The following is a 9,081-nucleotide window of genomic DNA, read 5'->3' as shown; positions in this document are numbered from 1 at the left end:
CCCGCCACACCAGGCCTGGCCAGGCTCAGAATACAGGAGTCCGGCTCCCACTCCCATCCAGGGCCAGCAGACGAACTACACGCTGGATGGTGGAGCAGAAAGCTGGGAGGAACCCCAGTTCCGAGCCTGGGACCTCAGAGCCACTGTACCAGGCCTGAGTTGCACACTTTCAGACTTCTTTACGGGGGAGAGGAATAAGCTTCCATGATGTTTAATGTGGGAGCCCGCCAGGCCGCAGGGGACCAAGGACAGAGTCCCCCACTGTGAAAATGGTGGAGGAACTTAGTTTCTGGTCCCTGGAGCCGGCGGGTATCTTGACATCTTCCGGACCTTCTCCTTCTCAGCCTTGAAGGGAAGAACAAGATCTTGGCATATGCGTCATGTTCCAAGAAAGTGATAGTCATGAGGACGCTGTTATCTTTGGGCTAATGTTCTCAGGACATGAGAACATCTTGCCCTCTTGATAGCTTTCGGGAATGTACAAACTTTTGTATAACAACATTGTTCTCAGGCCACTGCAGTTCTGCATATAAGCCAGCAGTTCCTTGAATAAAGTTGCCATTTGCCAGCAGAGCTTATGGTCCTCTCCATTCTTTTAAGTCCCTCGCCTCACCTCGCGACCACCCTTGCTGCTGCGGGCAGCGGCAGTTTAAGTCACAGGGTTTTAGAGGGTTTTCAGTTATATGCAGCTGAGTCCTGATACCAAAAAAAAAAAAAAGAAAATGCAACTTACAAATAGATGATAAACAAGGGACTAACCAAAGGAGCATTTTTTAAAAAAAGAAAGTTTCAAGGAGACAAAAATAAAACTAGAGAGTTCTTTTAACCATAAATATAAATTAGTTTATTTTTACAGACTGGGGCAAACACCATTTTCAACTTTTTTTTTTTCAGGAAAGTTACATCTGCAACAATTTCAGAGAAGTAAGATTAGGTTGTTAGTGTGTGTGTGTGTGTGTGTCAAGCCAGAAAAAAGTAAACAATTAAAGAGTGTTGTTTAATATTGCAGTCCACAACTTTAAAAACATCTATAAACTTTCACACACTGAATACCAAACATTACACACACACACACACACACACACACACACACACACACACTCACCCACTGAGTCAGAACAGAGCCAGGCCCAGATGGCTCCACAGATGATTCCTTTCAAAGCCGCAAGAAAGCAATGACTTCAATCCTCGCAATTTGTTTCAGTAGCTAGAAAAAGACATATGCCTACGAATACATTTTACAAAGCCAACATGATCTTGAAAATAAAATCTGCTGTGAATATTGTTGCAAAGTTCTAAATAAAATACTACCAAATTTAATCCAGAAGCCTATTAAGTGAATACTACCACAAGCTGTTAACTAAAGCTCATCACAACAAGGCAGGGGCATTTCATTATCCTAGATAAGGAAATTTATTATCATAATTTAGCATGTTAATTGGTAAAAGAAAAAATACGTGTGTGTATATAATATATATATATATATATATATTTCTCTTGATATGAGCCCAAGAGTTTGTTTTTTATAAATTTCAACAACTAGATCTGATTTTTTAGAGTTCTTGGTAAACTAATAATACATGAATTCTTTCTCTACATGATATAAAAATAGCTAGCTCACACTAACAGTCCGTATACTTAATGGTGAAACGCTGGAGTAACTCCCCTAAAAATCAGGAAGGAGACATGTGAGGTAGCCCCACCTCAACTGGACACTGTTCTAGAAGTCCCAACTATCACCACACAGCCAGAAGAAGGCATTGTTGTTGGAAAGGAAGACAGAAAAATGCCATTATTACAGATATTGTATTATCTAAATTAAGATATAGCAAACAATGTTAAAATTATTGAGTTTGATTATATTATTTGGACCACATATAAACATAAATCAATTGCAGCAATAATCAGAATAAAGAAAAAAGGATGCCATTTATAATTTTTTTTAAAGCCTAGCAGATTTTATTTCCAATAAACTCAGGTAAACTGCATTTTTTTAATTCTAAGCAACAGTGGATGCCACCGAATGCTCTTCCTCGGAGTGTCTTTGTCACTCCCCTGTAAGAGGTGAAGTCCTGGTCCCCCCCTTCAATCCTGGCTGGCCTTGTGAGCTGCCTGGAATCAGTGGACAACGACTTGCTTGGGACCAACAGAATCCGGCTGACTTCTGAGACTAGGTCGTGCAGCTGCTGCCTGGGGTACTCAGGGGGACTCGCTCCTGTGTCAGGTAAGAAAACCAATCCCCTCAGGCTGCCAGCTGGGAGGCGCCAGGCTTACTTAGCACTCCAGCCTGCATTCCCCTCATGGGCCCAGCTGAGCCCAGCCTTCCAGCTTCCCTACCAAGGGGCCAGGTATGTGACGAAGCCACCCATGTGCCAGCTGAGTACCATGGAGTGACCTCAACCAGTGCTGCAAGGAGCAGAGCTGCTCAGGGGAACCTGACCAAACTCCTGACCCACAGAATGCAGAATGGTGCAGCCACAGTGGAAAACAGTTTGCTTGTGTTTCAAAGGGTTGAACAAAGAACTACCATAAGACCCAGCAATTCCGCTCCTAATGTATATCCAAAAGAACTGAAGGCAGAGCTTGAGCAGATATCTACACACGCATAGTCACGGCAACATTATTCACAACAGTGTCCATCAACAGAAGAAAGGGCAAGCAAAGTGGTATATACACACAATAGAATATTATTCACCCATGAAAAGGATGAACTGTTGATACACACTTCAACATGAATGGAGCAGGAAAATATTTTGCTTAGAGCAATAAACCAAACATGATCTACCTGGGTTGCAGATCATGCGCCGGGCTTGGGGGGCATGCCTGAGGCAACCATTCGATGTTTCTCTCTTTTTCCTTTTTTTCCCCTCTCTAAAAATAAATATGTAAATTCTTTGAGTAAGATTTGAATAAAATTAGAGCTAAATTAGTTAGGGTTCTCTTAAGAAGCAGGTCTTGTCACTTCCTCCCCATTCTCTTCCTTTAGGGTCAGTCCACAGAATCTGTCCTCATTAGTCCTCAGGAACCCCATGCTAGCCACCCCTTCCTGGGATGGGTCCACAGGGTGGTAGAACCCATCAGGGTTTGTGTCCCACCAGCATTGCTCACCAACACACCTTTCACAAGCACATGCTTTGTAGCAAGGGACACTTTCCCCACTACAATCTTCATCAACCTCCTGTAATAATATCCTCATGCAAGGTGAATAAATGCATCTCTAGGCGATGTTGATGTTCTTATTAAGCAGTGAAAGCCATGTCCTTACTAGGCACACAAAGCTTCAAGTCAAATCTGTAAGTGCCTCCGTATCCCCACCCCACGAACACCCTCCTCCAACCAGATTGCTGCCGCGGCCCCTTCCTTTCAGAATTCTAGAGGCCCACTGACAACAGAAACAAGGCAGATGAACGGTGCTGTAGCCACGACTGCCTGGTCACTGTGCTGAGCTCCCTGCAGGTGTTGCTGCTATAGGAGGCCCTCCCACGGCTGCGGCCCCCACTTCTGCCTGCAGCTCAGGGTGCTGAGGAGGCCTTTCCAGAACGTCCCAGTCACACTCTGCTAAGGCTCTCTGCCTGGCCCACGCAGATGGAAGGCCTATTCCATGACCTCCCCAAGCCAGGAGGGCACAGGCTGACTAGGACAGGTCTTGGCAAATGGGATGTGCAGAACGGTGAATGTATAGCCTAAGCATCATGAAAGGGTCTGATGACTCTGATAGCAATTTCTGGAGCCAACATGGTCAATGTAGGAAAGATTTGTGGCTGAGGGTGGTGAGGATCTGGGGCAGTATGAGTTAGAAATGTACCTCAAGGCCAGCTTCTACTGGGCTCAGGGAGTCCAGAGGCCACGCGGAAGAAAGAGAAGCTTGAGATCCGAGAGTACCACAAACCAGCCTGCCTGTGAATGTGGAGCGCCAGAAGGGTGCAGGAGCGCCATCTGGTGGCTCACTGTGGGGAGGTCCACAGAGGAGAGTGACCTCAGTAACTTATGCCACTTTGAGTGCTTGCTCTGTGCCCGGCAACAATGTTACCCAATGCCCAGGACCACAGGAGGCACCATTCTCACATAATCCGAAGTCAAGCTGCCCCTTGGAGTTAAGTGGTCCTAACTGTCCCAGCTGTTTTGATACCCACACCCAGTGACAAAGAGGGCCACGCTTGAGCTCGCTCTTGATTGATGTGGGGCAAGGGAGAAAGGGCCTTCTGGACAAAGGGCCCGTGCCCTGGACAACATCTGTAGACGTGTTTGGCACTTTGGGTCTGACTGGGGAATAAGTGCATGAGAAGAGGTGGGAGATGAAGACGAAAAGGAGGGCGGGAATAGCTGGGGAAGGGCCCCAGAGTCACGCTAGGAAGTTCGGGCTTCATCCTGGACTAGGTGTTTTAAATGCAAGCAGCTTGCCCTGGCAGGTGTGGTTCAGTGGATTGAGTGCCAGCCTATGAACCTAAAGGACATCAGTTCAATTCCCTGTCAGGGGACGCGTGCCAGGGTTGTGGGCCAGGTCCCCACTTAGGGGTGTATGAGAGGCAACTATCCATGTCTCTCTCCCTTTCTTTCTCTCCCTCCATTCCCCTCTTTCTGAAAATAATTACATCAAATATTTAAGTGTAAGCATTCCGCAGATGTTTACTGTTAGGCCAGAAGAGTGTTTTAAGAAATTTTAAGTTGGAACGCCTTCAAGAGGAGAGTAACTCACACCAGACACCACTGCTCCCTGTAGTCTGTGATTACCCGCACCTTCACCCATCTGCATCGCTGCCCCAGCCCCTGAAGCATGCAGGCTTATGACCCTGCAAGGTCATGGGGTGCTGTTCCAGATAGCACACATAGGGCCTGGCAGAAAAGAGAGGCATGCCTGCCAGTGGCAAGAGGCATGTGACATCGACCTCCGTTCCTTCTCCCTGGACGATTTGGGAGACTCCCAAATCACAGTCATCATCTAGATACTGGCATGAGGTGCTCAGGCTCCCAAGGAAAGGCTCCTTCTGAGGCCCTGAACAAATACTGCAGGGTCTGCTGTCCTACTCTTGCTGCTGATCAACATTCTCTGGGCTGCTCTCTGTTTCAAGGACTGCTCCCTCCTCCCTAACCCAGGACTCCACTCTGGGAATCTGTCCTCTCTCAGAGAAGTGCCGGGTGTTTTAGAGGGAGTGAAGACTTCTCCCACACAGGGACACCAAGGAACTCAAACCACCAGGCTGCACTCAGCCATAAGCAGATTCCGGGAACACGGGGCCCAGGTGGTGCCTACTGTGCTAAGACCAGACCTCAGGGAGCAGAAAAGCGCTCTCTGGTGGCCATTTCTGAAATGGCAGCAGAGAACTGCAACACATTTTACATTTGGGTCTTACTCTCTGTTCCATGACCTTGAGCAAAGCAGAAAAGAATCTGAAGAGTCATGTAGTACGTAAGGGCCACATCAGATCCGAAACAAACTCAACATAGTTCCTCTTCTCTGGCCACAACCGAGCTCCCCCGCTGTTGCCCAAACAGGTGGCACATTCCCCTCTAACGTCACCCTCTGTCTGAATTGCCTTCCCCCCTCCAGCAGAAGCCTGCTCACCCTTGGAGACATGCGTCAAAGGCGATCTCTTTTGTGTCCCAGTGTAGCTAATGACTTCCTCCCGTGCTCTCCCAGCCGGGGCCAAACTAGTCCTGCAGTCGCGGCTATGCGGGCGAGCTTTGCTTCTGTTACTGTCTCCTACGCCAGGTGTGTGCTGCTTGAGGAATTCCTTCCTTCCTTTATCTGACATTACAGTGACCCTACGGTGCAGGGCCACGAACGACAGCAGGAGGAATGAGATGCCAAGTATTCATCGGTGTGCCCTCCTTGATTCAACCACTAGGGGACAGAGAAGGCCCAGAAACTCTAGGATGTGGTCCCATTCCTGAGCCCTGTAAATCCACCAGCAAGCAGGGCCTGGGAGTGGAGGATCTTTTCTGAGTTCTTGACAACCATCTGTTCACAGTTCTTGCAACACTTCCTCCTGCTTTGACTCAACTTCAGAGTTATGTTTTAGGCTCTCAGAAAGTTCCTTATTATCCAGAGAGCTTCGTTCCCAGCAGATTCCTGCACTCTGTTCTAACAATTCTTCTTCAGCACTCTGCAACTTGTTTACAAAAGAACTGCCCTTCAAGCTCGAGAAGAGTTTAGGGTAGCAAAAGTAGATACAATGTCCGAAGACAGGATGTTAAAAAGACTCTCAGAAGAGGGTGTCAGAGAAGCCCCAGGGTGTCAGCAGGGTCTCCTATGGGTCTGTTGTTCTTTCCAAACTGCCTTTCCACCCACACTCATGTACTTATATTGGGCAGCTCTTAACTCATAGCTATTCTGAGCAGGTCAAGTCTGTTACATGCCCTCAACACAGACGCATGGGTCCATCCCATCACCTTTACCGCTGACCACTAGGAGAATGACTGGAAGGCTCTCCTCCTGGAAAGCAGGTCTGGGCTCTGCGGTCACTCCCCATGTTGCTTTAAGAAAACGAGATGCCACAGGGCTCAGGCACTTTCTTAAATAAGGATTCTTATATAAGGGTTGTACCATTTCCTGGCATATTTGTGTTTCCTGGTCCTTGCAGTCCTTTCCCAGCCTACGTTCTTTTTCACCTCATCGCATTTCATGCACTTTTTAAAGTCACCTGAAATCTCTTATGGTAAAGATAAGTACATGCATACATACATATGTGTTGGGTTGGCCAAGAAGTATATTTTTTTCCATAAAATAGACACATTTTTTATTTTCACCAATAACTTTACTGATTGAATATTTTGAGTATGTCGGCTATCTCCCAGGTGGTAGAATGTTGATTGTTCTCAATTACTGACTCAACTTAATTGCTATCAACTTCAACTGGTCTACCCGACCGTGGAGCATCGTCCAGCCAGAAGTCTCCAGCACAAACTTCACAAACCACTTTCGACACATTTGATCAGTCACAACACCTTCTCTATACACTACACAAATCTTTTTTTGCATTTCGGTTGCGTTTTTACCTTTCTTGAAATAATAAAGCATAATACACCAAAAATGTTTCTTTTCTTCCATCTTCAATATTAAATGGCTACATAAAAATTCATCAATTTTTGTCAAGTTATTTTTTAATGCACACTGAAGAAACATTGTGCATTTAAAAAAAATTTAATGCACACTGAGGAGTGTGCATTACAAAAATGGTGTTTTTTTAACATTGTGCATTCAAAAAACATTTAATGCACACTGAAGAGTTATAGAAGAAACTCTCAGAAACTTGACTCTTCTCGCCAGTGCAGTAAAGAATTAGAGATCAGCGAGTCTATCAGTGTGCAGCAGGATTGATTGGTGGTGATCTGTTCTCTTGGACGAGAATGGGCCTAGCTAAAGTGGGGATGGGAGGACTGAAAGGCATAGCCTGAGGGTGAAAAGGGTAAGGGCAGCCAAAGGGCGGCCAAAGGCCAGGGTGCCAAGCACAGGGGTAGTGAAGGCCAGGGTGGCCAGCTCACTCAGCCAGAGGCCAGGTGGCCTGAGACCAGAGGGCCTGGCCAAGTGGCCAGAGCCAAGAGCACCAAGCCCCGGATCCTTTGTCCTGAAGACTTAGTGAGTTGGCGGGGCAGGGGAGGAGGAAGAAGTTACACATTGATTGAGAGGTAAAGGTGGGGCTGGCTTTCCAGGACAGGTAGTGAATACCCAGAGGTATTTATGGACTTCTTCCTTCAGGCACTATGGGCCCTTTCCGGCCTTTCAGGCCACAGAATGAAAGCACAGTTTCAAAGGCTTTCTTTCCCAGATAGTGGAAGAGATACAAAGAATTTCAAGAACTGCTGGGTCAGTGGGTGGGACATGCATCCCTCCTCCTCCCTGCCTTTGTTTGCTATCTACCCTACCTAACAATGTGACAGCTGCCACGATACAATCTAACAAAATTGTTTCAACTGAAGTTAAAAAAAAAAACTAAGCACTAGTTACTAGAGCCATCATATGGAAAAAAAAAAACAAATTTTTTAGCCAATCCAATATTTGTACTTAGAGCCTGGGTAAATCATGAATGATTAGTGAGGGGATGAAATCTCCAGGTTGAACAGGACAGAGAGACAGGTGAGTCAGGAGAATATTGTTCAGGTCACTGAGGTGGAGAAACAGAATCAACACACTCAGGACGTGAGGCAGGTGCTGGTGTTCAAAGGGCACTTCAGCCAGGAGATAACTCCAGATAAATAAGCACTGATGAAGCACCATTGGAAAGGGGGATACTGAGTCAGCTAAGAACACAGAAACTTAAGGGGGCAGAAGGAAGGAAAAAAGGAAGGAAGGGAGAAAGGAAAGAAAAAAAAAGAAAGGAGGGAAAAGGAAGAGAAAGGAGGAAAAGAAAACAGGGTGCTTGTTTCGGCAGCACATATACTAAAATTGGAACGATACAGAGATTAGCATGGCCCCTGCTCAAGGATGACTCGCAAATTCGTGAAGCATTCCACATTTTTATGGTGCAGTTACACGATGGAATACTGTGCATCAGAGAGGAAGAAGGAGCTCCCACCCTTTGTGACAGCATGGATGGAACTGGAGAGCATTATGCTAAGCAAAATAAGCCAGGCAGTGGAGGACAAATACAGTATGATCTCACCTTTAACTGGAACCTAATCAACAAAAGAAAAAAGCAAACAAAATATAACCAAAGACACTGAAATCAGAACAATCTGACCGTAACCAGAGGGGAGAGGGGAGGGGACAGTGGGGGGAAGGGCTTTCAGGAACAACTACAAAGGACACATGAACCAAACCAAGGGGTGGGCGTGGAAGCGAAGGAGGGAGGTGGGTTTGGCTGGGGTGGGGGGAGTATTGGAGGGTAAATGCAGACAACTGTAATTGAACAACAGTAAAATAATTTTTTAAAAAAGAAAGAAAGGGCCCTGGCTGGTGTAGCTCAGTGGATTGAGCGCAGGCCTGCGAACCACACGATTGCAGTTCGATTCCCAGTCAGGGCACATGCCTGGGTTGCAGGCCAGTACCCAGCAGGGGACTCACGAGAGGCAACCACACATTGATATTTCTCTCCCTCTCTCCTTCCCTTCCCCTCTCTCTGAAAATAAATAAATAAAATGTTT

At 46.5% G+C, this 9,081-nt stretch overlaps 1 non-coding gene across 1 annotated transcript; it reads left to right on the top strand.

The window, feature by feature from the left end:
- The first annotated feature begins 8,353 nt into the window (after positions 1–8,353).
- LOC118982754 (U6 spliceosomal RNA) lies at positions 8,354–8,457 on the top strand. Its single transcript, XR_005065595.1, has one exon. It is a non-coding gene; the product is annotated as a U6 spliceosomal RNA (small nuclear RNA).
- Positions 8,458–9,081: the final 624 nt, after the last annotated feature.

Source organism: Sturnira hondurensis, unplaced genomic scaffold, assembly GCF_014824575.4.
Source record: "Sturnira hondurensis isolate 20B ecotype Veracruz unplaced genomic scaffold, ASM1482457v3 Scaffold0002039, whole genome shotgun sequence".
In the NCBI taxonomy this organism is placed as follows: Eukaryota; Metazoa; Chordata; class Mammalia; order Chiroptera; family Phyllostomidae; genus Sturnira; species Sturnira hondurensis.
This window is presented reverse-complemented; position numbering and strand designations above follow the sequence as displayed.